Consider the following 8,136-nt stretch of genomic DNA (forward strand, 5'->3'; position numbering starts at 1 on the left):
TGAACTCCTCCTCCTCTCCAGATCCATTATCTCTCCTTCCCTCTATTTTCACAAGTTTTGACTTAGTTCTTAAGCAAAAACCTTAGGCCGTGGTGCATGAAGCTTCTATGGCGGTGTGTGGCACAGTGAGAAAACTCTCACTGCTGCTCGCGCATTGTGTCCCAAACCGCCATTCTACTATTTAATCCTATTAACATAACAACTAATGATACAAAATACCAATCACATCTAAACCACAATCAATTCACTATTTACTAATTCACTCCTAATTATCAACTAATTTCTTGGATTGAAATTTAGGATGTTTACAGTCTAAGTCCACTCATTCAATGAGTATCTCACGTTGCATGATAAAACTATTTGATTTAACTGCTATAAGAGATTTTGTCATATGATATTTATAAAGTACTAAAATCTTGAATTTTTTGAAGGAAACATCAAATGTGAAGTGCTTTAATCGTGAGGATTGTTTTGAAATTTTTAGAAAAAAATATTTTAATAATTTTCAAATATTAATGAAATTTAATGACTATAATTGAGACACTAATTAAGTAACTGAATTTAAGCCAGAATTAAAATCAATTTTGTGTGTGCATTGAAAAATATAGATTCAAAGGAAAATATATATATATATTCTATAAGATAAAGGTACTGATTCGATGACCTATATCGAAGTCTTCCCAGTAAAAGATTGATTAGTTAGTGCGATAATGCATAGGATGTCATTATACCATATGGACTCATCAATTGCTGTCCCAATTGACGGGTCATTAATGAAAAACAAATATGCTGTAATTCATCTTTGAACATGTAGAATAGGAAGAATGACAAAGGTCCCAAAAGGACTATATTGAGTTCTCAAGTATCAAGCTCTAGGAATTTACAAGTTCGACTCTCAATTTTACAATTTTTGTTTTGATGAATTTGCAACTTAATTTTTAAATTTTAACATGATTTAAGAATAAATAAATTTATTTTTTCTATTAAAATTTGAAATACAAATTACAAATTTATCACAACAAAGTTGCAAACTTAAGAACCAAACTTATAAATTCTTAGAGTTTGGGTGCTTAGGACATAAGTTAAATTAATTGGCCCCTTAGGACCCTATGTGTTATTCTCCCTATAGAATATCAGATCAGATGTCATAGTTGGTGTTGATAGGTGACGGAGCATGTTAATTAGTGCACTAACCTTGAAATATATATAGCGAAACGAAAGCAGCTTATCATATAGCATTATATTGGAATTTTAAAACATACCTATATTCTCATATTAAGTACTAAAAATCAAACTGATCATTAAATCAGTGAAGGCACTTACTCAAGAATTAATGGTTAAAACCATAATCGAATGTGATCAAATCAATTTTATTAAAACATTCCAGACACTAGTTTAATAGTTTAATTAGATAAGTTAACTGAAATTTTCATACTATGGCTCACACGTACAAACCACTATATACACCCATATAATATATACCATATTCACACGCATGTCACCTATGCGCCATTTCACAAAATATATATATATATATATATAATATAGTAAATTAAAATAGTTATTTATTTTTCTTAAACCGTGACTACGTTAGCGAAAAACTGGCAGGGACCTGGTCGCTCAAGACTTCCGATATTAAAAGCAGGTGAACCAATTTTTCTCCATGTAGGACTGGACAACTAATGAATATTTTCATTCATCTATCCTACTCTTCGGATGTGGTCGAACCATGGGAGGATTATAACTATAAAATATAACATAACTATATTTTCTAATTTTATGTATAAATAATATAAGCATGAATATATTATAAATATTTTTAAAAGCAAATTAAAACTTAAATTAATATTTTAAAAAGAGTAGAGATATGTATTTTAAAATAAAAATATGAAATATTAATCCACATATCATGAAAACATAGATGAATAGTTTGAAGTATGAAATATTTGTTCACATGTTGAGTAAAAAAATTTATTTAGATAGAAAAAGAAAAGAAAAGAGGTTTAGAAAATTCAATATATCTACGTCGAAATTCAAACTGACGTAAGTAAAATTACTTTCGTCCATTCCATAAGCGATATAAAAAGCCTTGTAGAATCGATGTAAATTCATACCACACCTCCACTTATGATTCTTGTTTCATTCAACCATTGTTGGCAAGGTAAAAATGGTTCTGTCGCATTGACATGTATTTTTTTATTTTAATGGTTTTAATAACTAACTGTGGCAATGTTCTTTCATGACAAATAATTGTGGCTATATTTTCCATATTGTACGCTTGTTTTGTTTTGTTTTTTCTTTTGTTGTTGTTGTTGTTGTTGTTTTTTTTTTTTTTTGTTCAGTTGCCTAATTCTGAGGTAATGTCTAACATTAACTCTTAATTACGAGGACTCTTAATTTGGGGACTATGCCATGTGTGTGTGTGTGTGTGTGTGTGTAAAGCAACAAAATGTTACATGAAAACATTATTTCCAATTTTTCCAGTAATTAACAACTAAATTCAAGGCTATGATTTAGCCAGTTTTTACCCATAGTTTACTTTGTGACTACTGACTTCAGTACTGTACTTCAGTTGTAAAAGATATATGCGTCATTATCATTCACAATGTTTTATAAATCATAAAGTCATTCACTTCAAAAGTACCAATATAGCATTATATAAGAGTGTTACCATGAGAGTCATGGCCTTCAGCGAGCTTCAACCACAGTAGTACTCATCTCATTTATTGAATTAACCCCTCCACTTATTGATGGATTTGCATCACAATTAGTTTTCTTGAAAAGAAATGCGGGTTGATTTGGAGGAGGAAGAGTTGAGTCACTACTATCCAACACGGAAACAACTTCAAACATTGTTGGCCCATCTGTTGCACATTCTTGCACGCATAAAAGCCCAATCTGTATGCATTTCAGAACTTCATGTTCAGGGCATGACTCACCTATTAATGATCGATCAACAATCTGCATAGCTCTACTTTCTCTCCCAAAGATCCCAAATCTAAATTAATTGAATACATTAGATAGTTGGATTGTACGTACAATAAAGATCAAACTTAACTCAAGTTTATTGAGACAGAAGTCTCACATACGTACGCATCTAGTAATTATAAAGTAAATTGAGAAAATGTAAAGCTTGAGTTATGTCTAACCAAGTGACTCGAGCTATCTTTATGAAGTATATAATTCTCAAGCATATTAAACATAAAAATTTAACATGGTATCAAGAGCAATTTGACACAAACAAAGGAAAAAAGTGCAAAAACACACCAACAAAAGAATAAAAAAAGAAGAAGAAAAATGAAAGATGAAGGGGCAAAAAAGAAAGAGATCAGAAAAAGAAAGAAAAGGAAAAAAAGGTAAAGATTATGTCAACATGTAGCTTTTAAAAGTCAAAAAGTACAAGTCCAAGTAAAAAGAGGAAGAAGATATTGGAGAGAATATAATGGAGAGAATATTAGAAAAAGAAATTTTATATCTAGTAATTAGAAAGTGGATTAAGAACATATAAAACTTGAGATATGTCTAACTTATTAATTTAAGCTATATATGTTGATAAAGTAGACTCATCCATATATTAAATATGAAATGTGATAGAGTTGTTCGTATTTGTACTTACATGCCCAACCAAAGGAGAAGAAATATCATCATAGTGACCACTATTCTTTCTACTAGTAATAATCTCCAAAAGTAAAACTCCAAAGCTATATGCATCTGATTTTATTGAGAAAATTCCTTCCATTGCATATTCAGGAGACATATAACCACTGTAAAAGATTATTGAAATGTGTCAATGGTCATATTGAGTTAATTCCAACTAAAGAGACTAAACTATTAAGTATCTAAATTGTTTTTATTATTTTCTTACATAGATAGATTGTGTCACATGAGTATATTTTGACTTCGTATGGGGGCATAAATCGCTAAGCCATCTAGCCCGTGTTGAAATGCCATTTGACCATGAAGAATGGATTTTAAATTAACTCAGTATCAAACTTACATAATTTAGATTTAGACTTTGATGATATGTTAAAGAATCATTCCTACTAAATGGAAACTATAGGAGTGTGCATAGACGCTCACGAGTGTGCGCACATGTGTGTTGTGTGTCATGCAATGCTAGGAAGTTATAGTGATGATATGCTTTGTAGTTGAGTACTTACTAGGTTCCAACAACACGATTTGTATTTGCTTCAATTTGGTCTCCACCAAATATTCTAGCCATTCCAAAATCAACAATTTTGGATTCATTTCAGAATCTAACAAGATGTTGCTGGCCTTTAAGTCTCTATGAATTATTCTTAATCTTGAATCTTGATGAAGGTATAAAATTCCTCTTGCAACTCCACAAATAATGTCAAATCTTTTCCTCCAATCTAATTGTAGTTTTCTTGCTTGATCTAAATAAAAGTTGTAAACTATTAAAAGTGAAAGGATGCTAGATCATTTCTTTCATTTTCTAAAATTGAAAATTTAATAAATTATATATGTAGCAAACTTAAATGATAATTAAGAAGACATACCAAAAATGAAAGAGTCCAAGCTTTTGTTTGGCAAATATTCATATATCAACATTTTCTCTTCTCCATCAATGCAACAACCTAAGATCCACAAATTTTTTTATGTTGGAGCTTTGCAATTAAAGTAACCTCATTTTTGAATTCTTCGATGCCTTGTCCAGAATACTTTGATAGCCTCTTTACTGCTATTTCCATTCCATCTTTGAGTAGACCCTAATGTCAAAATCCAATTAATTTATGAATGTTTTAGTAAATCATTACTAGAAATAATAAGCTAATGGCATTGAAAATGACGTTGATCATTTATGTGGAATTTGAGATAGTTACACACACACACTAGAAATAATAAGCTAATGGCATTAAAAATGACGTTGATCACTTATATGAAATTTGAGACAGTTACACACACACACACACACACACACACACACACACACACACGACATCTACCTTGTATACATAGCCAAAGCCACCTTTTCCAAGCATGTTAGCGTCTGAGAAATTGTTTGTTGCCTCAACTATGTCCTTTAGATCGAAGAGAGGTAAATTGGAATTATTTTCTCCATCAAACAAATATTGGTTGTTCCTTCTTTTTGCTGTGATAAACAAAAAATTTAAAAGAAATATATGTAAGAGATGATTTGTAACATAATACAACCAATTACAGACACCAATTAATCACTTTAATTAGATTTAAAAGATGACAAACCTTCAAAAACTAAAGTTTGAGAGCAGGGTAGAGATTATATTATTGTATTAACTTAAGAGCTTCATTTTTTGGGGGAAAATTGATAGAGATAAAACTTATCACCTTGATTCTTTTTCTTTACAAACCAATACGCAAAAGAGATCGCCAGGAACGTTATCAGACAAATAGAAATGACTGTGAGTGTTACCATCCCTTTCTTGCCAAGAGAACCATAATGCTTTCTTTCATATTTAGCTGCAGACAAAGAAGAACTCACCAAAGCTGAATTTATGTTCAACAAATCATGAACGCGCTTTTCTCATTATAAATTATATATCGTCAGTTTGCATACGTTATGAAACAATGCATATTGAAAGATCTATTGAATATGTCAATTAGAAACTCAACTCTCAACAATGTCATCGCATTTCTTCCCGCCAAGGGGAAAAAATCACCAGCCCCGAAAATTTTTTCAAACACCCAATTTCATGGTAAAATCATAGTAAATACATATCTTTGCAGTTTTATTTTCTTCTTCAGTAGATGACCAAACTGAATTTTATAAAATGGAAAATATTACAAAGTTTCTCAAATGAATATATTTTTTTATTTTTAAAAATTATTAATAATTTATCTTCATTACTCTCTCTCTCCTCTCTCTCTCTCTCTCTCACACCCTCACTCTTTCCCTAAAACACACACACACACACACACACACTACAATCATACTAATCTATTCATTATAAAATATAATACCTGACTATAAAATAGAAAATATGCATTAATCTTTAAAAATTATATCTACATTAGCAAAAACGTTTTTGAATAACATTAACATTATATATTTAATTTATATTTTTATATTTCTTTGATTTTTTTTCATTGTTTTGTGTTAGTATTTTTCATTTTAAGATATTTTCTACTCATATTATTATAGTAAATATTTATTCTAAATTATTGTTTAATATTTATTAATTTTGCTATTAAATATATACATTTTATAAAGATAATCTAACATTTAAAATATATGAAATTCATTAATGTTAATGGTGATGATTGTTCAATAGACAAAACAAAGGGAAGGGAAAAAAAAAAAAAAAACGAGGAAGAAGAATCGTACGTACCCAATTCATCTGCGTCTACGCGCACATACAAATCTTGCCCCACATCGTTGTATGTTCTGATGTCTTCCATGTTATCATGCCACGTCAAGCACCCACTTTGTTTGACCTCATCTACACTTGTGTACACTACACATGAACAATCCTCCAAGCACTTCTCCTCACACTCTTTGAAGCTCATACTCTCACTCTTGTTTGCACGTGCCTTCGACGTGTCGGGAACCTTCACACGTGGCACCTTCACAAATCCCTCCCCGCTTTGACACGTGGATACATTCTTCTTCCTCACGCACCCACTTGACCCGTTCCTCATATCCCACTCTTGTGGATTCATGGGTTCGAATCCGGGCAAGCACACACACTCAAACTTGTCCTCGTTGTGCGGGTCGCACTTACTATTTGACCCGCATCGGCGATAGTGGTCACAGTCCTCTGTTGGACCGTACCATACTTGGAGCCATCTATTCTCCTTAGCTTGCCATATAGTTCTTGTCTCATGACCAGTGTTGTCCAGCACCATTCTTAAGAACACCGAAGGGTCCACGATTCGAGTCACCGTGCTAACTTCATTGGCATCGTCAACAAAGGAGACGTTGAAGATGAAGTTGGGTGTCATTTGAGGTATACCGCTCCATCTTTGACCAGTCCAAGACCCGCCCCGCCAAAATGGGACTCCATTTTTATAAACGAACATTTGAGGATAGCCTGTGGGGTCGATTATGTGGCTCACGTTCCCCAACCCTGGGTCGTCTGGGGATTTCCATGAGGTAAAGAACCATTTGAACCCGGTTTTCCGGTCCACCCCAATTTTCATGAACGGAACCAGTGTGTCGCCGGGATAGTCAAAACTCTGCCATTGAACCTTTGGTCTACCTTCATTTCCGATCAAGACCAAGTTTCCTGTGTCTTGAAGCATTGCAAAGGTGTGACTAGAAGATGTGATCGAAACATTGGAAGACCAAATGGAGCTAATTCGGTTCAAATCCGTATCATTGTAAACGAGAACGATGTTTCCATGGGTATTAATCGACAAAACACCAGAAGTATCATTGAGAGGATTCTCTCTATTAGCTACCCACACAACGGTTGGTTTGGTGGATCTACGATACCATATTCCAACGTAGCGATTTCTTGAATCGTTGCTGGGTCTGAAGAAACCGAAGGGCAAAGGTTCCTCCATTGGAGAGTAAAACATCGCCGTCTTTGAGGGATTGGCTTGGGGTTATTCTATCAAGGGAGTGACAAGAAGAATGAAGCATGAAGGGAAGGAACAATGGAATATTTACCAGAATAATTATTAGCTCCTTCATCGAGTAGAGCTTCATGGTGGTAACAAAGCGAGACACAAAGCTGGGGATGAATTTCTCAAGTCGGTTTATAGCTGAGCTAAAAGAGGGCAGATATTTGTAGTGCCCCTTGAAAGGTTTGTACGGTCTGACTTACATATTGAAGTCTTTCTTCTATGTACGCAACTTTGCATTCGCGAAGACCAAAAGCTAAGTTTGCGGGTCCTGATTGTTGTGGTTTTAGGAATGACACTTAAGATTGCCCGGATCGAAAATTATATAATACCCCCTATGTTGCAGGACACTGCTAAAAGTAATATTTAATATAAAATGTATGATATTTTATAATAATTAAATGACTTTTTTTAATTTTTTATTAGCCTAAATGTATTTAATATAATTGTATTATGATTTAAAGATAAAGATAAAAATACAAATCCATCTCTTTTTTTTATTATATAAAAAATTAATTTTTTTAAAAATATGTGAAATAATTGAAAGCATTATTACAATAAAAACTGAAG

At 32.5% G+C, this 8,136-nt stretch overlaps 1 pseudogene; it reads right to left on the bottom strand.

Moving 5' to 3' along the window:
• Window positions 1–2,639: 2,639 nt before the first annotated feature.
• On the bottom strand, window positions 2,640–7,827 carry LOC129300313 (G-type lectin S-receptor-like serine/threonine-protein kinase At1g11410; annotated as a pseudogene).
• Window positions 7,828–8,136: the final 309 nt, after the last annotated feature.

The sequence above is a fragment of the Prosopis cineraria genome, unplaced genomic scaffold (genome assembly GCF_029017545.1).
Source record: "Prosopis cineraria cultivar Desert tree isolate PC_DT_omini unplaced genomic scaffold, ASM2901754v1 PC1530, whole genome shotgun sequence".
NCBI lineage: Eukaryota > Viridiplantae > Streptophyta > Magnoliopsida > Fabales > Fabaceae > Prosopis > Prosopis cineraria.